The sequence below is a fragment of the Misgurnus anguillicaudatus genome, chromosome 7, assembly GCF_027580225.2.
Source record: "Misgurnus anguillicaudatus chromosome 7, ASM2758022v2, whole genome shotgun sequence".
In the NCBI taxonomy this organism is placed as follows: Eukaryota; Metazoa; Chordata; class Actinopteri; order Cypriniformes; family Cobitidae; genus Misgurnus; species Misgurnus anguillicaudatus.
The window spans coordinates 58,236-85,162 of NC_073343.2; the positions used below are offsets into that span (position 1 = coordinate 58,236).

At 38.3% G+C, this 26,927-nt stretch overlaps 1 protein-coding gene across 3 annotated transcripts in view; it reads left to right on the plus strand.

The window, feature by feature from the left end:
* The window catches only part of daam1a (dishevelled associated activator of morphogenesis 1a), an 88,759-nt gene that overhangs the window by 9,415 nt on the left and 52,417 nt on the right, over window positions 1-26,927 (plus strand). Inside the window, exon 1 of one of the 3 annotated variants that reach the window (XM_055171804.2) lies at window positions 14,363-14,646. The exons of the other annotated variants lie outside the window; for them this stretch is intronic. The gene's annotated coding sequence lies outside the window, so the exon portion shown is untranslated. Of the gene's footprint in view, window positions 1-14,362; window positions 14,647-26,927 lie in introns of those variants that run through there. 3 annotated transcript variants of the gene reach the window in all.

Genomic DNA, 26,927 nt, shown 5'->3' on the forward strand with positions numbered 1-26,927 from the left:
GTAATGAGTCCCTGTATAGTATATGAGATTATAATTATAATAGTGAGAATTGGTAAATGACTGTAAAAAATCAGTAGAAATTACAGTGTTACTTGCAGCTGGTTGCTGGTAACTTATTGTAGATTTAAATTTATGTTATTTACTGGCAACATTTTATTCAAAGTTAAATGAACATTTTAAAGGATATCATCCCAGTGACAGCTTTTGTACCATTTATTTTAAGAGCGAATGAACCAAACTTGTCTGATGATAATGATTCCACCCTTAAACCTTTATCATTATAGGGTAACACATTTTGTAAAATGCTAACGGTAGCCGCCTAGCAATGAAATCCCGATCCCACCCTCAAGTCAAACCGCCATCCAAAGTCACGCCTCTTCCAAAACACATGAACACGCACAGATCAGACGGTCACATCTCATGTCTCATTCAGCAGTGAGACAACTTTGCAGTACAAAGTCGAATAACACTGCCAAAATAACCAAACAACTGGTTTACATCAGAATTAGTTTAAGCACACGTTCGGTTGTGTAGACGTAGTAACTATATCGTTACGCTAATCCGTAAACGAACACAAATTTCATAAGCAACACAATGTTTCATCAAAGTAGAATATCTGAATCCATCTCAATACAAACATATCGCGTACCTACCTTACCAAAATAAACTGTGCAACGACTCTTTCAGACCCTTTGCGTCCTGCAGCTGTTTGCATCTCGTGGTAAAGCAGTAAAGTTACCGATGCTCATTTGGGTTTTTGCTCTTGCTGATCCAGGCAGTTTTTGCTGTTGTTGTTATAAAAGATGCCTTTAGTTTTGTGCCTCCTGTGTAGGTTGTCAATTTAGCAGAAAAGTTTGCTGTTCTCACTGTTTACAGACAGGAGGTGAGCGCACGTGAACGCGCCGATGACGTATGGTGTCTGCGTGGACTCGCTGCGCGGTGGGCATTCAAATTATGCTTACGTATGAGGGACAAAAATGGAAACATCCGTTCGGACCGAAATCTATGATTTGTTGAACATTTTTTGGTCCTACGCCTTTCACAGATGACATAAATTTCTACAAATACATTTAAACAACTTAACACAGTGATTGCTATCAGGATGTAAGGAGACTTTTAACCAGCATAACAAAAAATGTTTCAGGATCAAATCTGTTACCCTACCTTTAAATTCGATTTCAATACGATCAGACTTTATTATAAAGAAACCTGCAGTTTGTTTGTCTTGTGATCTGGTAAAAGGGCTGCAAGATATACCGAAATCGCGTGAATAACTAAATATTTTTAATACTTCAAAAAGTTACATTCATCAGTAAAGAATCATGTATGTTGTTTTTTTTCAGTTTTAAAATGTTATTATTATTATTTTAATAGATTTAACAAACTTTTAATTGTATTCATTACACTTCATTATTGTACCGCATATCGTACAGCCAAGCGAAATTTTTCCAATATCGTGCAACCTTATCTGGTAATATCATGCTTTTAGTACTAGTGTTGGCCTCTTTATTAAGTGATGTGTGACCCATTACTTGTATTGTACAAGCCTGTAGAAGCGGTCAGTGTGAATGTAAGCCTCAGGGTTTGTGTGCATCAAATAAATGAGGAGGACTGGGAGGCCAATCCCGACACTGCCCAGTGTAGTGGAACAAAAGCCCAGTGTAGCAGTTTAAATTTGTCAGTTTCTCCTGGATAAAGTTCAGACAACTCTCTGATCTCATGTTTTTCATATAACAGTCTTTGCTTGGCACTCCAGTGCCTTGTCAAGCATTGCAAAAGAAAGAACAAGCAAAGTTAAAATTGATGTCCGTTAATCTGCAGGTTTCTGTAGTGTTGTTGCCTCGACCCAAGGTGTCCTGTTGCAACACACACCTGACGAAAGAGCCAGGGTGACATTCCTTAATGAAGATAACCTAAATGTCTGCCTTTTGAAGTGTTTTTCTTTCTTGATGTTCTGTTTGACTTGTGTTCATAAAGGTTCCTTGCTGTGCTTGCTAAGCAGGTAAGCCTAAGTAGACTTTGATCTTGCCACTTGGTGGAAAGGTGCCAGTTTAGATATCCTGTAATGGCTTTGGATATCTGTTCCAAAGCACTCTATTTACAAAAACTTCTGTGTGGCTTTTGCTGAGTCTAAATTTGGGATCATTGCCCTGTTTGTTGCCATGAATTAATTTGGAAGCTTCTAAAATAATAAACATAAGATTATATGACTTCTTAGGAAATGTAATATCTCATACTATTCTGTAAAATAATCTGTGATGCAACCTGCCTTGCTCAATGCCAAAGTGATTGTAATTTAGGTCAACCTAGGGATTTGAACCTATAACATTTTGAATACCCATGGACACACCACATTTTAGGGGTGTAATGGTACACAAAATTCACTGTTTACCTCGGTTTTTAAGGTTTGGGTACATTTAGGGGGAAGAAATGCAAAACGTAAAATTATTTGCCGTTTATTATCAAAATTGGTAAACATCAACATTTCGCATATAGAAAAAAAGTCTTCATATTTAAAAGAGATTTTAAAAGTCAAACACGTCGGTCTTGTGTATGTTTACATAGAAAAGCAGTAGAAAACTAGCGCAGAGGACTGAAAAATGTGTTCGCCTTTAGCGGTTTTGCTACACAAACTTGCTTTCCGCCACTCAGGCTACATTTACACGGAAACGATCTGAAAAGAAAACTCAAAAGTGGCATTGCGTTATCACTTTTTATTCCCCATTTATATGAGCGCGTTTTGAGGGGGAAATCTGCATGCATATGGTGACGCAAAAGTGTGTGATATTCATTGTAGTATGCACTCCAGGCAGCTAGGTGGCAATGTGAAGCACTGACACACACAACAACATGCCTGCGTACAACCACCTTCCTTGTTCTCCCAGGTCTCGTCCAAAGCCGTCTGGTTTGCCTCTGACGAATTGGCGCATCAACAATTTGATGGAGGCTATTAATGCGCCTTCTCTGATAAGTAATACTAGCTGTGAATATTTCGTACAAGTGCTGAAAAGACTCTTGTATATTTATCAGAGCTGCTATGGCAACCTGAAGGTCTGACGTATAGAAATAATTCGACATTTTGTTTGTTATTGTCCTGACCTGGCGCATGCCTGTGACGTAAACGCGTACGCGACGAGAACCGCCATGAGCAGACTTTTGCGTTTTTACCCTTTAGACAGGAACGCGACGGTACCTAGTTTTTAAGATTTCCACTCTGGAGGATGGTTTCACTTTTTTGCGTTTTTAAGCCCCTGTTGCCTTAAACGAAAGGCACATCCGATAAAATATTTTTACGTTTTCATCCTCGACCGTTCTCGTGTAAACAGGCCCTTAATATGTTCGTGTGTGATTTCGGATTTGAATGATGTTACACATGTAAATCAAGCCTACTGTTAAAGGAATAGTCTACCCTTTTGCCCATTAAACTATGTTATTACTTCAACAAATTAATACATATCTATCTTTTTCAATGTGTGCACTGTACAGCGCGTCCTGAATGTGTTAGCATTTAGCCTAGACCCATTCATTCCTATGGTACCAAACAGGGAAGCCACCAAACACTTCCGTGTTTTCCCTATTTAAAGACTGTTACATGAGGAGTTATACCAGTAAGTATGGTGCCACAAAATAAAACTCTTTTTTGGTACCATAGGAAGGAATGGGGCTAGGCTAAATGCTAACACATAGAAAAAAGATAGGTATGTATTAATTCGTCTAGGTTGAGGTGATAATATAGTTTAATATGGCAAAAGGGTAGACTATTCCTTTAACTACTGTTAAAGATCGCATTCAGTTAGCTTACACGTGCACCGAACCGGACATCCTGTACCAAAACAGTTGGGTACAAATACATGTACCATTATACCCTTACCACCTTCACGTCCACAGACTTTTTTGGTCCTACTTGGCGTCTCGCTTTTGTATTCAGCTCTTTTTCAGTAGCACAAATTAGTAAACTTTCACAGAGGCAGATTTTCATCAAGGCCGAAGGTTAAGCATGGTGCATTGTGGTCTAAACCCAAATCATATCTTCCAGAAGCCAATTTTAGAAGTGCTTTCACATGGTTTAGGTTTTAATCAAAGTTAAGTGATGGATTCAGCAGATGGAGATGGTGGGTGTTGATGGCCATTGTCCTTGAATCTACATCTACAGCTTATGAAATAACCTTGAACTCTTTTACGCCAGGAAGACAGACAGACAATGAATACGTTCGTGTAGCGAAACAAAGATGTCAGGGAATACTGTGTACGAGAGTAGCTAGCTTAGCAGAAGGGAATGTCTGTAAGTTGCCAATGCTAACTAAAAATTTCAGTGGGCCATGAAACGTGTGCAAATTTGGCTTTTGCTTAAGTGGAAATGCACGGCCCCTACTAGACAGCAAAGACTGAAAATGCAATCAAGTCTGAAGGTCTCTAATTGGCTCTGCGTTGGTGCCAGCACATGTGGTGGGTGTTTAGTAGTAGCCAGTGGCAGTGTAATTCTCGGGGGGAATTTTATTACCCTTTCAGTTACCAGGGTGAACAAGTATGCTGCTTCGGTTTGGCAACTGCTAGAGGCCCTTTGGGGTGCACATTAGACACTAATGGTGGGGAAAACTGACTACATTATCCTGCGGCGTGGAAGAAAGGCCACAGCGCTCTCAGCTGCGTCCCATAGACTACGGACAAAAGAACAACAGTTTGTGCCACTGTTGCCAGATATTTCCTTAATTCGCTTCTTGTAGTATTTTAAGGGATAGTTCATCCTGAAATGTAGTTCTGTTTATTATTTGCTCGCCCGTGTGACTGTCTGAAAGCTTCAGATCGCATTTACTTTCACTGTATGGAAAAAAGCTGCAATGAAAGGTGACGATTGTCTGAGAGTCGACAACAATCTGCCCTTTGTTTTCCACGGAAGAAACATAAAGTCATTTGGGTTTGTAACAACATGTGGGTGAGTAAATGATAACATTTTTAGATGAACTCTCTCTTTTTTATGTTCTATTTATTCATTTCTAGCAGTATTTGATGAGCCGGATAATAGTTGCGGTAGACGTCTGGCTTAATTATTTCCGAATGCTAGCTGCCATAAATTGTCCGACATAACCGCAGTACCAAAAACGGCTAAATGCGGTTGACAACGCTGGCTTTTCTGGTCGTCCTATGCAGCTGTATGTTTAAGTGGAAATAAATCACCGTCGTTTCGAAAGGGTGAGGTTTGGAGTTCTCACACCTTGGGTTCATCCGCCTGCGTGCGACACGCCCAAGATGAGGAAATCTTTCCTACGTGAAGCCAAAACACAGACAATGTTGTCTACTGTATAAAATAGTTGACCTAGCCTTTGACCATCAGCTAATAGAGGAGAAAAATAGCGTAATTTATTCCTTTTGAACTGCAGTGCATTAAATTAGGATTTTACCAAATAAAGGGGACACTGTGTCAGAGTTGGACAGGTTGCTTTGTAGGGCGTCCATATAAATCTCCCGTTCTTTTCGAGCGCTTACAGTGGTCTCTGGCATTTCTATTAGAATTTTAAATGGTCTGTTTGGACAGGGACTTTCTGCCTTCTGCTTTGAGGAAACAGGATATCCCTTCCTTTATGGCCACATAAGAGGTTTTTGCTGAGTAATGAGTGGGTGTGTTGATACGACTCTTGTGTAAATGAGATGAGTGATTTTTGCTCGCCTTTCCAAGCGCAACCTTCAAACCGTAGGGTAACTTTCCATCGGCTTTGGGATTTATTCAAGCCAGGCTTTATTCATTCGGCCGTAAGCGGATTTCGGCCAAAGGGAAAGTTGTTATTTCTTCACTTTGTAACAATGTGTGGAAAAGAGCACGGGGACTCTCTTGACATAATCTGGGTAAAGGTCAGTGGTGGGTGATGAAATAGCCCTTCCCAGATAATCTGCAGTCATGTTAGAAACAATAAGCCTGTGGGTCAATGTGGTGTATGTCCTGTCATCGGGCACACCCACTTTCCACACCTGTCATCTTCTTGACAGTCCAAGGGTGTGTGAGATTGCATGGATGATAGGGTGACGAGCAACAATCCACACCTTACGCCTTCACTGTTTCTTATTTCTTCATCTTATCGAATGCCTTGCATGCTGAGGAGATTCCAGTGTCACGCTGTTGGTGTTTAGATGTGTTGTGGTGTGTAATTAAAGACAATGTTATGGTGGCAGGAGGAGACGGAAGTCTAATTTATTACTTAACAATAATCAGTTGTTTTTAAAGCATTCAGATGTGACTGATAAAGTGAAACAAAATTAGATAATACATGTAGTTTTCACCTCGCACACAGTGTTTTGATTGGTGTACACTGAACTACATCACTTCCGGTTTGCGTGTCGCATGCGGTGTAGTTGCACAAGTTCAAAGTTCAATTTTGTTAAGCATTCGCAGATAGACCCCAATATTAACAAGATACGTCCCTGGTTTTGATATGAATGGGGGAGATCGCAACAGTCAGAATGGCCACTCAGTGAATAGAACCAATCGTCAATCTGAACCCTCTGGGAGATGGACTTGGCACAAGCGCAGAATCAACAGATATTGTTTGTCTCGTTCTTGGAGGATTGGTCAATTTTCTTTAAGAAAGGGTCCAGATGGTTTACTCGCCGCCATGTCATCCAAAACGTTGATGTTTTTCTTTGTTCAGTCATCAATTATGTTTTTTGAGGAAAACATTCCAGGATTTGTTTCATTTTAATGGACTTTAATGGACTTTAATGGACCCCAACACTTAACAGTTTTAATGCAGTGTAAAATTGCAGTTTTTAAAGGACTCTAAACTATCCCAAACAAGGCATAAGGGTCTTATCTAGGGAAACGACAATTTCTCGTCTATCTCCAGTCCTGTGACATGCCAGCCCCACCTCAAGTAATACGTCATCACGTCAAGGAGGTCACGGATGACGTATGCGAAACTACGCCCCAGTGTTTACAAGTGTGGTGAAAGAGGACCGCTTCGACGTTGTTGTATGTGGAATGATACTAATTACTGTCTTTGTGTCAGTTTATTGTTCAAAATGGTCCGCCAATGTGCGTTTTAATATATATGTAACACGTGACCTTTCGACGTCATTACGCAATAATTACGTGGGGTCGCGCTGGCGCGTACACAGCCAGAGGAAGAAGCGAGGTTGTGGTTTAAAAATGCATATTTTTTTATTTTTCTTGCAGAAAGTGGCGGTCGTTTCGCTGGATGGGACCCTTGAGCCTTGTTTGGGATCGTTTAGGGTACTTTGAAGCTGCAATTTTAAACTGCATTAAAACTTGGGGTCCATTAAAATGAGAGAAGTCCTGCAATGTTTTCCTCAAGAAACATAATTTCTTCTTGACTGGGCAGGGGGGGACATCGGCGTTTTGGATGACACGGTGGTGGGTGGATTATCTGGATTTTTTTAAGAAGATGGACTAATCCTTTTAGACTTGGAGGCGTTGCAAATATGGCGGCGGAGTGACGTGGCTTCCTTAAAAGGACTTTGACCCCATGCACCCCCTTTGAGACTCTCCATAGGGAAGTCAAATGAATGTGTTGTGTACTGTGGAAAGGCGGCTAAAGGTTCTTTAGGGAACCAAAATGGCTCTTCGATTGTATTATTCTGAAGAACCACATTTAGAACCTTTATTTCTAAGAGTGTCGGTCTATGCAGTTATTACTTCCTCTCTGGGGGTGGTGTGATGTAGCGGTTAAAACCCAGGGGGGCTAACCGGAAGTTTGCTGGTTTCAGTCCCATAATGGAATTCTTGAGCACAGCATTCTTGGACAGCATGTCCAGGCTGCTTTGGATAAACACTCATGCTAAATGATTTCAAAATGATTTTCGAGGGCTTGCCAATGTTCGTATATTAAAGGAATATAACATTTTCTTAAAAGAAAAATCCAGATAATTTACTCACCACCATGTCATCCAAAATGTTGATGTCTTTCTTTGTTCAGTCGAGAAGAAATAATGTTTTTTGAGGAAAACACTGCAGGATTTTTCTCATTTTAATGGAGTTTAATAGACACCAACAATTAACACTTAACTCAACACGTAACAGTTTTTTTCAATAGAGTTTTAAAGGACTATAAACAATCCCAAACGAGGCATAAGTTTCTTATCTAGCAAAACGATTGTCATTTTTGACAAGAAAAATAACAAATATACACTTTTAAAGCACAATTTCTCATATAGATCTGGTCGTGATGCGCCAGGTGACCCCCACGCAATACGTCATGACATCAAGAGGTCACAGAAGACGAACGCGAAACTCCGCCCCAGTGTTTACAAGTGTGTTGAAAGAGGACCGTTCCGACGTTGTTGTATGTCAACTGATACTAATTAATGTCTTTGTGTCAGTTTATTGTTTACAATGGTCCCCAAATGTCCGTTTTATATATGTAACACGTGACCTCCCTACGTCACTACGCATTTACGTTAGGTTGCGCTGGACCGGACCTAGACGAAAAGTTGTAGTTTAAAAGAGCATATTTTTTATTTTTATTGTCAAAAATGACAATCGTTTCGCTAGATAAGACCCTTATGCCTGTTTGGGATTGTTTATAGTACTTTGAAACACCATTGAAAAAAACTGTTACGTGTTGAGTTAAGCGTTAATTGTTGGTGTCTATTAAAGTGGATTAAAATGAGAAAAATCCTGCAATGTTTTCCTCAAAAAACATTATTTCTTCTCGACTGAACAAAGAAAGACATCAACATTCACCCAACATTCATGTCGTCCCAATGTCATTCCAAAAGAAGATATTTTGAAGAACATTGGTAGCCAAACAATATTCGCCCTCTTTGACTTCCACTTTATTGACACAAAACCTCAAAATATCTTATTTTGTGTTGCACTAATTTGACATTTTTGTCAAATCAACATATGAAGAGTTTGATTCCAAAACACAATAAATCCATTTTGACTTATTTCTGTAAAAACTTGTTTTCTATACCAAGAAAGTGACAAGATGAAAACAACTATTTTCTGTTACAAACTTTCTCATAGCATCTTTAATAATAACATAAAAAATTCAAATCCATAATCTGATTTTCAAAGATTTATTGCTGATTATTATTTTTTTTTGCAAAATGCTATAAATCTGTTGAATTAATATATAAATGTGCATTTATCTTTGCCATGTTATATTCATTTAGTTGACTAGTGGTATACACTGATTAAAAAAAAAACATTAATGGCATTAATCCAAACACTTACTTTGTCATATTAACAACACTGTCATTGCGCTGTCAACCTTGGGACGTCATCGCTGAACTTGTTTGACAGCGATCAGCTTCAAGATGTTTTGGTCCTGCTCTATTTTCGTTGACTTGAAAGTAAAATAATGGATAGTTTTTCATAAGATCCCCTGGGGTCAATGTGTTGGTATGACAGAAGCTGTCGTGACAGAACAGCTGTCGTTTTTCTGTCGCCCGAGTGGCTTACGTTTCTTCCTCGCCACACAAAACCACCACAGGTTTATCAATGCCATCAAAAGTATTATTTTGTTTTTGTTTGTTTGTTGATCACGAAGTACAAAGTAGATAAGGAAAACTAGGATTCTGTGTGTATTCCATGTGCCGCAATTGTTGTTTACAATGCGTGGAATGGTGCGCTGTGATTTGTTGAGCGGATTTATTGCATTCTGCAGAGAAGGAGGAGTGGTGTTTATCGTGTTTTGGGAAAAAGGAAGAAAAGATGACAGAATAACATGGCAGATTTTGCATTAAATAAATTACCTTCTAATACTGACCTGATACAATACTGATTTTGGTGGTAACTAATTAAAAAAGGCGTTTTGGGACCAAACTCTTCATATATTTTTGTGTAACTTTAACAAATCAAGTTTAACTTGTTTTTAAAAGTTATATAAACTTAAAATAGTAGGATGAATTGACTTGCATAACAAGTTGTTTTATGCATTGTTTTAAAGTACAGGTTTGGAATGACATAAAGGCGAATAAATGTTGATAGATTATTCATTTAGGGGTGATCTCTTTAAGTAGGAATTTACATAACCAAAACAACTAAATTAGCAACTACCACATTGTGATGAGTTATACAATACGTGGTTGTATATATCTTAAGATATCGCTGTTTTTCATAAAAATGTTAACCTAAACAAAATGTACAGACTGTGACCTCAAATGCTAGCTGTTGTTTTGCTGTCTTAGCAAAGAGAATAGATTTAACCTGAAATCTCCTCTTTTGCAAAAGAGCAAAGTTCGGGATCTTTTAACTGTTGTTGACAGACGTTCATCACCATTAGCAGTACGGACACTTCCTGTAGGTGAACCTAACCTGACCTCCGTCACCTTAATGTAGCAAAGCACAGGAAAAAGCCATATGAATGAACACTGGTTCTTCTACATTAGACAGAGCCTGGAAATTTGATCTCCTGGAAACCAAGTCGTTCATCATTGCTTCCAAATGTTGTTGCTATTCTGGGAAAAATTATGGAATTTCTTGACTGAGACTGACAGCTCAAGGCAGGTCACCAGTCAGTTGTGTGTGTACGTGACTCGTGGATTCCATCAGCTGATTGGTCGATAGGATTATGTAAGGTGCCAGTGATTGATCTTTCACTGCAGTGATATGGGCTGATGGTAATTAAATGATCAATGTTGAGATATGTGATGTGATTAAATCTGCGTGAGTGTCTCGTAGGGCTCGTAGGTATCTGACACTGTGAATTGGAGACGACATCAAGTGTAAGTTTGCTAATGGTGACATACTTGCAGTTCGCATGTGCAGTGCTTGCTGAGAGAGAGTGAGACAAAAAAATCATGCTGAGGAGTGTTTGGGTTCTGCTATGTTTGGAAAGCAACTAGAAAAGCTTTTATGATGTTGACTTGAGGTACACTATATACAGTCTATATGAACAATTAAATGCTTCACCAAAATAAAAAGAGCTGGTTAGTGCTTTTTTACTGCACTGAAACAACAAATATGTATATGCGTATAAAAAGAGCTCAGATGCAAAACCCTGTAAGGGGCCAATCACACCAAAAGTGTTTATGGAAGTTGCAGGCGCCTTTTTTGAATGATATTCTATGGGCAGGGCGCGTTTGCGCACTGTTTATGCGCGCCAAGTGCCTTGAGTTTTTTTGCCGCCTGCCGCGTTTTTGAAGGAGCACTGAGAGCGGAGAAGCGCCCAACGTCATTCTCGTCTTTCCATTGTCCAATCGAATGAGGGGAGAGGCGGGCCTTATGTTGTGGTGAGGGAAGTTTACAGTTGCTTTGAAGAACCGGACTCCACTCGCTCACTCTCTCCTGCTTGTTTGTGCACCTCTCACCCTCAAATAAGGTCAGAGCAAGCGCCCTCTTTTTAAAGTTTCTGCTAATATGACGGTTAACAGCAAAAGAGCGCTCACACTTCAATATTTGATTGACAAGACAGCTGACTCTGTGGTTGCTTAGCAATATGAAAAGCCGCGTCGCACTGCTCTTTTTTTTTAACAGGCAGTGCGTCGCGCCTTGCGTTTGCAAGCGTTTAAATCGCTCTTGGTGTGACTGGCCTCTAAGTGTGTCTAACATGTTTTCTTGTAAATTAGGGTTTTTATCCACCACACAGGACGCGGCGTGCTCTGCGCTTGCTGCTGGATTCAGCATGCGTCAAAACCGACGCCATCTTAGAACAGCGGTCTTGTCACAGGAAGTAGCTAGGTAAAGCTGCTATCTCCGCTTGTAGTCCGAATTCATGGACGATGCAGGAGTTTTGTGCTGCGTATGGATGATAGGCCTACTAGCACTATGCATTATAGTTAGAAAAAGTAGATTTTTATAATATCAAAACTTTAATTATTTTTCTGGACTCAATGCTAAATACATGTCTGACTGTTTAAATGAACCAAAAGAAAACCAAGAAAATCGCATTCATGACAATTTATGGTGATTTTTATTTCCGTTTCACCATTGACGCTGATGAGGGGCTCCCCTGTTTCAAGATGGCGGCTCTATTTGATGCATTCGGTCCAATGAACTGCCGTAGCCTAGTGTACATATCTATGGATTCGGCGCAGCCAAGCGATTTGCGCTACGCTGGCCAGACCAAAGTAGGCAGAGTTTTAAAATCTTTCAGCGGGATTACTATAAATTACTACAGTATTTTGAATCGGATTAGATAGTGAAGGAGGAATATATACGCTGCTGTTTCCCCTCTCCATTTTGCGTATATAAGCCACACCTGACATGCCAACTTGAATTGATATGTGTTTCCATAACACAGCTTCTCTTTCGACGTCTCTATATAAGCGTAAACTTGTATTATAAAGCTCTGGGAATTCCGTCACACGCAGTACGTTTTTTATCCATTTTGCACTTGTTTGGATCAAAGACTGTAAAAAAAGATGGATGACGCCTGTTCGCTCTCTTCTATTGGTGAAAAGTGAAGCCGTCAGTGTCCCGATACGGAGCTGACATATCAAACCTGTCAATCATGACGTGACGCCACCATTTTTATAGCATTAAATAACTAACTTAAAACAAACTTATTTTAAAAAACAAACACTTGAATTTACATAAGCGTGATAAAAACTACAGTAAATGACAGAAAACAGCCTCAGAAAAAAGATCATTGAAGTGTAATTAAATTGTTTAGTTGGACTCAAGTCCCATTGAATAACATGGGGAGGCGGGGTTTATGACCTATAGTGGTACCAGTCACTGGGGGGCGATTGAGACGTTTTGGCTTCACTTTTCAGGGCTTGTGCGGCACGCTTGGTTTGGATGTCACGTTTTTATTGGTCGCATGGGTAATGGGTAATTGGCCGCAGGCCAAAAGTTAAATTATTTGGAACTTTGAACCCTCTGCTCTGCTGCGCTTGCGCTTTGATCGACGCAACAATAAACAGTCCTTGCGCGGCACAAGCCATTCAAATGAATGGGTTTCCTGTGTAAAAGCCCTATGATGGATTCTGCCAACAAACCGGTATTTCTGAATGGCCTGAGGCAAGATTAAGCAGATGAAGCGAAACTATTTGATTAAACACATAATATGTGCCGAATGCCGAGAGCATTCGGTTAATATTAGGGGTGTAACGGTAGAAGTCATGGTTCGGTGCGTGCCTCAGTTCGGTGGTACGGGACAGGTTAAGTATAACAGATGAAAGCATCAAATACCAAATGCTTGGGATCTTTTAATTGATGTGTCCTTATTTGAGGTCCTCATTTACTTCATAAAGGGGACATATCATGAAAATCTGGGTAAATGCTATAATTGGGTCCCCAGTGCTTTTATCATCCTAGAAAATGTGAAAAAGAACAACCCAGTAACTTAATCCATTTTCTGCAAGCATGTGAAAAAATAGGTCATTGAAATTGGTCTCCTCTTGTGATGTCAGAAGGGGATTTTATTATAATAATACTGCCCCGTAATGTGCACTATCCAACCACAGCACTGCCATTTAGTGCAGAGATCATCTCATTTGCATTTTAAAGGACACCCAAAAACTGCACATTTTTGCTCACAAAGGGGCAATTTTAACATGCTAAAATAAAATATCTTTATGGAATTTTGAGCTAGAACTTCACATACGTACTCGGGGGACACCAAATATTTATTTGACATCTGGTTTTAAACTCGCTTACAGTCACTTCTGTCGTAGCAGCAAGCGCTAAGTTTAAACATATGTCGTCCGTTTTGGGAGTTGTGCTTGCCCTCATTTGAGATCACCTTTGCAACACCAGCCTAGCCAACACATCATCCTCTTTCTCCTATCTACCCCTTGTGGATCACCTGTGACAGACTCTGATTCACCCTGTTTGCGACCAACTTAACTTCGACGTAAGAGACCATATTGTCTGCACAGGGCTGCATGCACTTGAATGCGCGTATTTGTCATCAGTCTGCGTGCATCGATCCTTGACGTCCGTATCGTGACAATTTGGGATTAATACATTTACCGTTACACTATCTGCATTTGCATCTGCACTCCTCATATGCTTAACATGCATATGCATACGTTTATGTTTAAGCATATGTGTAAAAATATCTATTCGGCTTTTATAATTGCTCTGTCTGGCTGATTTCTTTTTTAACCCAAGGTTTGTAAACTGGCATTTATAGACGGAAGGCACTCCGTATTATGATAATTCCCCATATAGTCTTATATAAACTTCTTGTGTACTTGTTTACCATCTACACTACACCCACAATAACAAAGCACGCTTTATTTGGAGGCAAGCATGTCTTTGTTTGCAAGGATTAGTTCATTGTTGGCATTATAAACCACAGTAATATGTTTATATAGAGTTCAGGCCGTTCTTAACAAGCTTTGCTGTATATTTAGCTCTCTCTACTGGAGAGCTGGGATCTGTGGGTGGAGTCAAACCATTGGTTAGTACAGAACGGAGGTGTGGCATTGACAGAAGAGGGTGGTCCCATTTTTACTGGGAACATCTGTGTGTGTGTGCTCTGAGATTTTGGGCTTACAGACCGATATTATGATAAACGGACTGCTCATACAGTAAATCCTGCGATGGAGAATTGAACATTTTGAGGCTGCGTTCTTTGTTTTTAGGTTGATGGGCTATTTCAGGATTTGATGCTGAGAGATGTAAGAGCTGTTGAGGTTCGCATGCCTCCCAAACCGCGACATTCAGGGCTGAAATCAACAGCTCTCGCTGTCTGTTTGGATTTCACACGGGGATGTGTTTTCGATGTGCCTTTTTGAGAGGTGAGCTGAGCTGTCAGTATTTCTTTCATAGACAGGGTAAGCTGTTATGTTTTAGTGTGTGTTATAATGTAAGGATACTTTAGCTAAGGCACTTTAGCTTCATGCATGTGTAACCCTAGCTGAACTGCTGTTTTTCATATGTGTGAATCTTTTAATTTAATGCCTCTAGCTAAGTGAGTCAGGTACAGTCGCAAATTTCTCAACTGAGACCTCAGCCGGGGAACTATTTTGAATGGAATGAAACAGGTGTGCATTTTTGCGGTGGGTGTGCCAAGTGACAAAATGTCATGCTTGATCAAGCAGTTTGTCATCCTTTATTTATCTATAATGTGACTTTCATTTTTCATTTATGTTTGCTCATTGTGACTAGTGTTTAAAGATCTGTATGCATGTAAACACTTGCATTAATAGCACACGTTTGGTCTTGGTATGAGGAACTTACCTTGTAACATCATAGACCTTTTCAGTGAATAAGATTTAGTACCCGGTAGCTGATGATACTAACAGCAGCACATGTAATTCGATATATGATGGTCCAATCAGATTTAAGATCTCTAAAACTCGGCCCTGTTGCATTTTGGCCTGCTCAGAAGTGCCGTTAGCAGACCATCAAATTACAAACATGCACGGCAATAACCGAGAGTGTGTGCAGGATAACACTGTTATTTTTGGGGTCTGGAGAAGTCTGACCCAGATGGATTGTGCTTTATTGAGGCGATGGGGTCATGCCTGTGGAATGACGTTAATGTGTGTCAGAGCCAGAGGTCTGGGTTTTAAAAGCTATTCGACTGATGTGCCTGATGGACAGCATTTTTGCATCTTTTGCTCTCTAGTCGACTTTCTCGTTTTGTCTGACAGATGCTTTGATTCCCAAGGGGGGCGGCCTGTGACCCCTGTCGGACAGCCTAGGGGCAGAAACCAATATTGTTGCGACTGTTATTGATTGTTTTAGGAAATGTAAATGTGTTGGTACAGTATATATAAGTGACCCTGGACCACAAATCAGCAAATAAGTCGCATGGTATTGTAACAACATCTAAATGTTATAGATTTTTCAATTATGCCAAAAAATCATTCGAATATTTTGTTAAGATCATGTTCTATAAAGATATTTTGTAAATGTCCTACTGCTTAGGACTTAATTTGGCTTTAAAGGCAATTTTCTCAATATTTTGATATTTTTGCACCCTCCGATTCAGTTGGCATGTTTGCCCATTATATTTAAAAATAAAATAATAATAATAATTTATAATAATTATTATTATTATTTATTATTATTATTATAGTTTTACATTAACATGTGCATTGCATGCTTTTTCTTGAACGAGAGAGCTTGTAATGCACTCGGCACAGACTCCTTCTCGCACTTGAACTTGTAATGCACATGACTTAGATTTTTTCTCGCACCTGAGCTTGTAATACTCGAGGCTGTGACATTTCCTTGCACAATAGAGGTTGTTAGGGGTTAAAAACCAGTGACTGGGTTGTTCTCACTCCCTGGCACACAGGAAATTTCAGAGCGCCTGGACATCAGTGACGTGCTTGGATCAATAAGAAGGTTGCGGTTGTGACGGTGTTGCCAGCTGCCTTTAAAGGGACACTCCACTTTTTACAAAAATAGCCTAATTTTCCAGCTAGCCTAGAGTTAAACATTTGATTTTTACCATTTTGGAATCCATTCAGCTGATCTCCGGGTCTGGCGGTGCCACTTTTAGCATAGCTTAGCATAATCAATTCAATCTGATTAGACCATTAGCATCTCGCTCAAAAATGACCAAAGAGTTTCGATATTTTTCCTATTTTAAATTGACTCTTCTGTAGTTACATTGTGTACTAAGACAGACAGAAAATTTAAAGTTGCGATTTTCTATGCTGATATGGCTAGGTACTATACTCTCATTTTGGCGTTATAGTAAAGGACTTTGCTGCCGTATCATGGCTGCAGCAGGCGCAATGATATTGCGCAGCACCCAAAAATAGTCCCCTTGGTTACTTTCACCCCTTGGTTACTTCCAATAGCAGGGGACTATTTTCAAGTTTTAAATAGGAAAAATATTGACACTCTTTGGTTACTTTTGAGCACGATGCTAATGGTCTAATCGGATTCAATGTATTATGCTAAGCTATGCTAAAAGTGGTACAGCCAGACCCGGAGATCGGCTGAATGTATTCCAAAATGGTAAAAATAAAATGTTTAACTCTAGGCTAGCTGGAAAATAAAAAAAAAAACCTGGAATGTCCCTTTAAGTAAATCAGCAAAAAATTCTAGTGGATTGTCATAAATGAGTAAAAAATGAACAAATAAATAAATTAGTACACTATTGTTCTGCCCCCTGATACAATCGTGTATTGGCGATCTCACAGGCTGACGAGACAACTTACTATGGGGCATATCTCGCAACACAGACCTAGTTGTTTCAACCCATTATTGGGTAAAGTATAGATATAAAGTCTGTTGGTTTAAATTAATGTAGAAAATTTGCATATTTCACCCAACCATTGGTTGAAACAACCCACGATTTTAATATGTAATATATAGATGTATATAGAAATACAGAAAAAAAAACGTTTTAATAAAGCATATAACTATATAAAAAATATGTCTGTTAAATCATAGGTCACCATATTTACTTGAACAGCATGTAGAATAAATCTAACGGTTGTAAATATCAATAGCAGACTTTTACAGACTTTGCTTTGATTACTTCAATAGCAATCAATGCTGTAACTTGCCATTAGCAGCATCTATTGGCTTTTGACTGCTGGATGACAGACCAAAGGCCGGGAGTTATCATCTTGTTGATATAGTTGGCCTAAAAGCTGCACTGGCTGACCTCCATTACATAAATTGTCAAATGGAAAGTCATTCGCTCAGCTGCAGTCACATGATCACTTTGTTTTAAAGTAATAGATCTTAATGAAGGTTTGTGAAACTTGGTTTGTTATTCTGATAGCTGTGCTCAATATCATTGCAGTGATAATGTTGTTTATTTCCATGCAGATGGCAAAAACAGGAAATGAAAGGTACAGGGTCAAAAAGACAAAAAGCATTCATTGGATTATCCTCTGAGGTCTGGAAGTGCTGTTGTCTTCCCCAAGGGCAAAACATCATTAAACCCAATTCTGGATGACATGCTGTATTACTGCTGCATTGTGGGAAATAAGTCTCACAATTCCACATTTGTGACCTTGGACCACAAAACCAGTCATATGTAGCACGAACATTTTTAGCAAAAGCCAAAAATACAATGTAGGGTCAAAATTATTAGATTTTTTATGCCAAAAATTACATATATTAATAGTATATTAAGTAAAGATCATGTTCCATAAAGATATATATTTTGTACATTTCCTACTGTAAATATATTAAAAATGTGTTTATCATTTGTAACATCTGTTGCTAAGGACTTTAAAGGCGAATTTCTCAATATTTTTTGCACCCTCAGATTCCAGATTTTCACATAGTTGTATTTCAGCCAAATATTGTCCTATCCTAACAAACAATAAATCAATGGAAAGCTTATTTTTTTGAGCAAGTGATGTTTTTTATTTAAAATTTTATCCTTATGACTGTTTTGTGAGTCCAGGGTCACATTTATGTTATTATGAAGCTTCATAGCTTGAGTAATCTAATGTACATTTACCAATATCACTATAGGTTTAAATGATCAATATTTTAGGTTTTGCTTTTACTGTTTCTATGGCACCAATCTGCATTTGAATTATGCTTATCACTAGCTGCCATTTATGAGATGATGAATGTCTGAGATTTGATGTTGCACCTCTTGAATGTCTGATTAACTGATGTGATATGGAATAGATTAACTATGAGAGGCACATCTTTCTTATAGTTCAGTTTTTGTTTGTAAAATGATAATTGTTTTCTCAATAGCCAGTGCTGAGACGACTATAATTTTGATATCAAGAAAGTTGGTGGCTAATGGACAATACATAGCTTAAAGAGAGTTTTGGACATTTTAGGCATGCTTTTTGTTAGCTAAGATTAACAAAATATTGGACTAGGTGTCATCTTCAAGCAAATGTTGCTAGAGCATTTTAAGAATTCATTTTACATTCGACAGAAGTTTTTATCCAAAGTGACTAACTGTGGGTTTACACCAAACGCGAAGCGTGCAATCGCATCACGTTGCTCGCTCTAGATTACTCGCAGGATTTAACTTCATGTCATGTGAATTTTTTGCTCGAGTTGAAGATTTTTTGAAGACACGTTTGAGGTGAATAGCGCGTGTTTTCACGGCAAACGCGCCTCCCATATCGGTCATTCGCATCGCCCCAAGCGAGGACGCATCGGATCGCGTCTTTGCATTGACTTTGTTTGTAATCTACTCGCGCAAATAGTTGAACTCGCATCTGGTGTAAACCCACAGTTACAGTGTATTCAAGTTATGCTTGAACATTTTTATTTACAGGTTGAGCTAAAGGAATAAAGTTGATATATGAAGTCAAGTCAGCTGCCTTCAAGAATTGGTTTTAACTTTGATGGGTTTCCAAAACATTATGCTGTTTTCACATGATTTAAGGTTAATCTACGAGTGCAGAGTTTCAAATATCCTGTTTTTGACACAAGCGTTGTACCAGAGAACAGAGAAAATGCAAATTGCTCTTGAATGCACTGAATTTCCCATGACATCACAGAGCTGTGTGCCTCATTGGAAACTCGTTCTTTTACAAATCCAACTGCCCAAAAGCTTTGGACCGTGCCTGAATGAGGCGAGACTGTTAATGAAACCCATTACAGTAGTTTCGTGTTGCACACAATCACACGTCTGTGTGTATTTAAAGAATGCGCACATTTAAGTCATTGTTAGAATTCCTGAAGTTGCTTTCAAAACATGAACGTCAGATTGGTTCATTTGATTGGTGATTGACTGATAAACAAACATGTTTCACTCCTTGATGCTGTCGGTCTGATTCGAATCAGTGACGTAAAGTAAAAGTGGCCCTTTCTCTTCGGCATTCACCCGCTTCCAGTAAATAACAGCAACCAGGGCAGATACAGATTTCTAAAGGTTTCAGACATACTGCCGGCAATGCAAGACAAAGTACTCTGTGATCTGAAACAAGAGGAAGCAGAGGCTTCATGACCGCAAGTTATGACTAATATTATGTGCAGGACAAGACAACAATAGTAAACTTAAAAGAAAACGTAAGGACTTTCTGGAGGGCCTGAAAATCAGCCTGGGCATGCCGGTGACGTATGACAATTTTAAACGTTTTTCCGCTTGTAATGTAAGTAATTGCATAAAGCACACATTTTTCACTGTAAAGGTAGAATGTACAAATTATTTTACACTAAAGTATTTATTTGATTTAAAAACTTGTTATCAAATATCGATACTATTGTCGTAATATGAGCTACTTTTGAGTTTTTTGGTGCAATGTTGTGATACTTTGAGTTTGCCACGAAAATAGTCTTTGGGGCTGATAAAAATAAATAAATAAATAATTATATTAGGTTTATTGTAATTTTATAATCGTATAATAATCGGAAAAATTATTATCACTAATGTGTCCTTGCACTAGCTAAATGTGCAAATTGAAAAAACTAATTAAATGCGCCCAATGGAGAAACAGCAATTTTGAATAAACTCCCATATAGATGGTTTCATCGGACGTGATTGAACATCTGGTCGGAACTTTACTTCCGGTTTCTGTTTGTTTTATGGTCTGACTATTTGCTAATCTGAACTCTTAAACAAATACCTCGTCAAAAATAACAAAGGACTTTTTGGTTATTTATTCTTTGCAGAGTTTACCAGAAAAGTTACATGTGTTTCACGAAGGCTGCTTGTTTATGTTGTTACTGCTGAATCCATCTATGGGTGAGGTCAGAGGTGATTAATTTACAGGTCAGCTGACATGCGTAAAAGTTAGGTTTGATAGGAGGACATGATAGATGAGGTGTGGTCAAATTGTGGTCAACCGTCAAGCGCTTGACATCAAAATACAGCGAGAACGATTCAGAAGTCGATCGCTCTGTATGCTTTCGAGTCGCTCTTGCAGTGTATTGACAGTATATACACAGCTGTCGCCATGGTTTTTGGAATGACTTATTGAGAGAAAACAAAATTAAGTTTTAGTCTCATAACATCGGTTAATGGAATCATCATCATTTCGCAATAGTTTTTTGACGATATTTAAAAAAAAATGACATTAAAGTTTTTGCTAGGGATGCTCCGATCGATCGGCCGATAATGCTTGCTATGATTCTCAATGAATTACGGCGAAATGCCGCTACATCCAAAAGCCAGGGGACGCTCTCGTGCAGAAACTCAAAATGCGCTGTAGACGAAGAACAATACACACGCAGCTATGATGACACGTAGCTCCAGAAAATGTCTAAAGGATATATTTATATTGCTGTTCTTCAAACCTTTTCAGGTATTTTTTTGATAATAAAGAATATGAAGAGTTTCGTTACAAAACGAGATAAATCCATTTTTTAACATTTTTATCAAAACATGTTTATTATTATGTTATCATGTTAATATTTTGTTTTATGGTGCTACTTAGGTGTGTTTTTTAAGTTATGAAGGTTTAAATCAAAACAAACAAACTGCAGTTGAATTGATGTTAATTGGAATGCACAACCAAAAAACGAGATTTCTGAACAAATTAAAAAAACGGAGTTATCTTTTTTTTAAGGAAAGAAAACCTAACTTTAAAGGAAACGCAGCTATATCTGTATCCCAAAGACATATTATACACTATGCACCATTTCATCTAGTTTATGAATTGTAGAAGAGTATTATCGTCTATGTGAACACGCAACTTAAATTTATTTATACTACAAAATGACATAGAATTGTGCACAAGTACAGTATGCGATTTGGCACGCATCTGTTCTCTCTCTTAAAATCAAAATGAAATAAAAAAACTGTAATATGTTTTGGAATATTGTGGTTTTTCACTAATGACATCTTTGAGCTTCATTATTATTCGTTAAAGGCGGAGTCCACGATGTTTGAAAAACGCATTGGAAAAGGAGACGGGCCGACTACCAAAACACACTTATAGCCAATGAAATCAAATCAAATGCCGGGTTGCGTATGTGTGGGGCGGGTCTATCAACAGAAGGTCCAGATTCTATTGGGGTAGGGGCGTGTTTGTTTAGGCGATTTCAAATATCAACATTGGCTTTCAAACATCATGGACTCCACCTTTAATCAAAAACGCAAATCTCCCAGTCATATGTTATGGCAGGTGGGCGGAGTCCGGGAAAAGATCGCAACGATTGGCAATTAGCAGCATGACCCAACTTCAAATGATCCAATCAATTCTCAATAGACGAATTCAAGTCCAGCCCTACCTTTTTCATTTCCAAAAGCCGTTTCATTTGGATATACGTCACCACGGGGAAAATTAGACAATCGCTACTTTCGTTTTATGGCGTCTTTAACTTGTTTAGTTTGCATGTGCAGTTACTGTACCTTAAGTTCTTATGGTGAGCAATCTGAGCATTCACTTGTACGTTTACCTAACTGTTAACTATTCTAAAGGGCAAATTTCTGTATCTAACAATAAAAACAATATAAAAAAGTCAGTGTAAGATTGCATCAGTTGGCTCCAGCCCTCCCATGACCCTTCAGAGCATAAGCAGGTTTGGAGAATGAATGGAAAGATGGATAGATTACATCATTGTTTTGGCAAACAAGTGGCTGAGAAAGGATATGTTGCCTATATCTTACTTATGGCTGCAAGGTAGACTGGAATAAGAGAAAATGTATTTATTTTTCAACTACTTAAAAAGTAACAGTATATGGGAATAAAATAATATACAATGTCAATGTTTTTTACTCTTGAAGGCCTGCTGTCAAAGAGCTGATTAAAACTATTAAAATCCTGCCATTGTTCACGTTTAACTTTCCAGATGTATTTATTTATATGACTGTTGGCATGTAGCAGGGTACCGCTATTCAGATGCTCTCAATACAGCCAACATTTCTATGGAAAAACATTGGCTTTGCAGTTGATTCGAGGGAATGTTTTTTCCGGTACGTGCTAAAATATAAACGTGTCTCATCATTTTGGCGTATATTCCTGTAACGCAGTGACTCACGGCCAAGGACAAAATGGGATTTGCATCTGGCTGCAGGATCAATACAGTCATTCATAAAGATAGAAATGTAGTTGCATAATGAAGCCTGGTGAATCAGATGGGTGAAGTGAACGTGTGGTGTAAAACTGCAGTGAACTTAAGGACACACCCTGCTGAAGTGCGGTCACCAGGGTGGGGCAAAAAGATACGTGGGATGGGTTGGCATACTGCATGTTAGTTCTACTGGTGTATAAGTGTTGGGGAGGGAGAGATGTTTCGTAAGACCAATTATAAAACGCTGATGATTTATGGCTCCCATCTTTGTGTTTACTTTAAGTATTTCTATTTTAAGTGAACAAGATTGTTTAAATATTAAATAACAACAGAATAAAGATCATATTTAGGCTGCAATCAATATATCAAAGCAGTCAACTAAATTTCCATTTCAGAAGGAAAATAACATGGCAGCAAAAGAAATTGTTTTTGGCTTTGGTTTTGAATAAATGAAGCATCTTGTTGCCATTCAGTCACAATTCAGCGTGCATACAGTTTTAAGGATGATGACCAGTGGCTAGTTAGTATGCGGACATAATGATGATGTCATCATTGCCCATCAGGTTATATTCTATCATTATGTTCTAACAAAGTCCTTTTATAGAAAGTATTCTCACTCTGTGGCCATGTTTCCAACGCCTCCACGCAACTATTTCAGTCATACAAAACCAAGGCCTGTCTACTTAAATAGGGAAAGACAGATATCTCTATAATTGCTTGCCAAAGTCATAATTAAACAACATTTTGCAGACCAGACCTGACATCAACTGTACTATAAATTGTTTCTTAAGCTCAAATTGCACTAAAAACATTTCCAGGCCCAGCTACTAAAATAAAGGTGCTTCACGATGCCATAAAAGTATTATTGTAGTGTAAATGGCATTTAACATTAGAAGAATCTTTCTGTTTCAGAAGAGGTTCTCCTATGGCATCACCTTTTAAAGCGCACCTATTTTATTGCTAAAAACGTTATTTGGTATAATACAATGTGTTCGTGTGGTTTATGGTTAAAAAACATATTATTTTCCAGATACCGTACATTTTTGTAGCTCCAGACTTCACTCTCTTCCTGAAACGCACGGATTTGAAAAGCTCTGTGTCCCTGATTGGCCAGCTAATCTGTACATTCTGATTGGCCTGAATACCTCTGGCGGCAGCGGGAAATGTGACGCTCCTTACTATGTTTGAAAGATTCTGTCACAATGCAATGGTAACAGGAGTTCACTTACAGGCTGTAAGTCCGAAGCAGGAGGAATTATGATAATGTCGGTCTACATCACCAATCCCAGAAAGTAAACTGTTGCCTACGATCCGTGTGTTTGTTGTAGTCCAAGAAAAGAGATTTATGTTGGAGACGATAACTCGCATCATCGTTTACTTTGGGGTTTGTACCTTTTGCATACCTACACACCAAAGAAAATGTAAAATGGTGAATTGGACCATTGGTGCTCTTTTAAGCACTTTAATTATGTGCAAGTGTGTGCAAAATTTGCATGCACTTCAAAAAAGAGTATGTACAGATCCCCTTCCCATCAATCTTTATTGATTGATGATTGCCTCTTTATTATCAACTAATATCACGTCAATGTTTTTTTCACTTCTTCACTATAGCGGACTCAAATTTGATTCTCTATATAGGGAATAGTGAATGTTTTGGACACCGCAATAGTATTGGGACACGATAGTATCGGGTGCGATAATTTTTTTTTTTCATTTTTTACTCATTTATGCCAAGCCACTGGATTGGTGGACAAAAAGAAGCTGATTTACTATAAGGTGCGAGGAGGAGTTCAGGCTGCGCGCATTACAGGCTTTCTCGTGCAAGAAGCCACAAGCTGTGTAAAAGCATGAAACTCTCTTCTGTGTCGCAAGTGCGAGTTATGTGGGAACTACACTCACCTAAAGAATTATTAGGAACACCTGTTAAATTTCTCATTAATGCAATGGTGTAATGCTGTGGGGATGTTTTCTTGGCACATTTTAGGCCCTGTAGTGCCAATTGGGCATCGTTTAAATGCCACGGCCTACCTGAGCATTGTTTCTGACCATGTCCATCCCTTAATGACCATCATGTACTCATCCTCTGATGGCTACTTCCAGCAGGATAATGGACCATGTCACAAAGCTCGAATCATTTCAAATTGGTTCCTTGAACATGACAATGAGTTCACTGTACTAAAATGGCCCCCACAGTCACCAGATCTCAACCCAATAGAGCATCTTTGGGATGTGGTGGAACGGGAGCTTCGTGCCCTGGATGTGCATCCCACAAATCTTCATCAAGTGCAAGATGCTATCCTATCAATATGGGTCAACATTTCTAAAGAATGCTTTCAGCACCTTGTTGAATCAATGCCACGTAGAATTAAGGCAGTTCTGAAGGCGAAAGGGGGTCAAACACAGTATTAGTATGGTGTTCCTAATAATCCTTTAGGTAAGTGTATATTTTCTACAGTTAGCAACAACATACTTATATATATAAAATCAAGTTTTTGTTGTGTCTATAATTAATAAAAGAAATCTAAACACTTGTGTGGAGTTTAAAAAAAAACAGCATATTAACAGAATGTTTGGATTGGTTTGGACGAGGATGCTGGAAATGTTTTGACTCTTGCCTGATGCTTTGAGGTAGTGTTGGAGAGAAAGTCCCCTTTCAAGGATACACATCATGTGAAATTTACTCAGACAAGGACAGAGCTGTAGTGAATACAAATTATTCAAGAGTAGTCCATTCAGAAGGAAAGGTTTTCCTGAAAACAAACTGGCTGTTTCATATGTTTTACAGCCACAGGGAGACACTTATTTCATTTAAGTTTTTGGAACGGCCTCTGCTATTTTTTATTAGGGATAAAAAGTTAAGCTCAGTTTTGCTTTCGTTTAGCTGCTGAGTTTTTATTATTTTAGTTGGAAATATTTAAGTCACCTGCATGAGTCCCAGTAATGAAAGAGGAGGAACAGAATGTATTTTATATTTACATTCACCCTTATATATATATAATATAATAAAAATTTTACATCTTAGGGTGTTTTTGTAATCTGTAATGTACAGTAACAGTATTGCGTGCAAAAGTTTAGTCCACCATTAGATTTGTTGTTTTAAGACTTTTGCCAGAAAGAAGCCATTTTGTTCTAAAAATGTTGTGGTTTTTTATTTATGTGCATATTTTCTGTATTTTCAGTTTGTACCTTAAGAAGGATGTTTAGTAAAACTTTGCTAAAACATAAGAGGCCTAAGATGTTTGCACAATATTGTATATTTCCAAAAATAATTATTTAGCTTCAAAGGAGTTTTCCGCACTTTATTTGGACAATGTTTTCATGAAACTCCCACGCTTTTGTTATGAGATACTGTAAGACCCTGTAATGTAAGCTAATATTTGCTTAGTAGTGTTTGTTGGTCACAGTTTGAACACAAGGACATCTACCAGTCAGTTACTCATGGGATTTTGCACCGGTTTTGAATGATTTACAGTGTTGTACTGTGTGTTTGCTGTCTACAGTAAGCTTTTTTTGGGGGGAAATTTAGTGTTTTAAATCCATGCTTGTCTTCTGTTCTGTATTTGCATTCCAGTCCTTTCAGTATTAACAGCAATACAATGTATTTCAGGACCGTACGATTTTTCATTTATGTTGTCCTTTTGAACTTCAGACGTGGAATTCATTCCTATGGTGTGAATTGCGTGTGGTCTCTGCCTACAGCGAAAAGTCGTCCAGTGGTCTTTGGAGCGACGAGTCGATATCGAGCTATTTTCATACACTGTAAAAAATAAATTGTTGGCTCAATGAATTATTTTTTAGTAACTAGTTCCACAGAAATTTTACGTTCACTCAATTTCTGTCTCCAAAGTGTTACCTGGATTGATGTTTTTTAGTTGGCCCAAATTTGACTCAAATATAAAAAAGTATGTTGGCTCAATTAGCTTTATAGTTCATTCAACTAAAATGTTTTAATCAGTTGAATCTTTAAAAACTTACAGCAAAGACTCTGTCAATTAAAATTTAAGTATTTACTCAATGTTTTATGTGTTACTTCAATTAATATTTATTATTTGGAATTTTTTAATAACATTTTTAAATGATTTACCGAATAATTTATGCTGGTGTTGTAAACAAAATAATTAACTTCAGTCACATAAAAACAAAAGCTTTTTATTCACTTATTCACTTA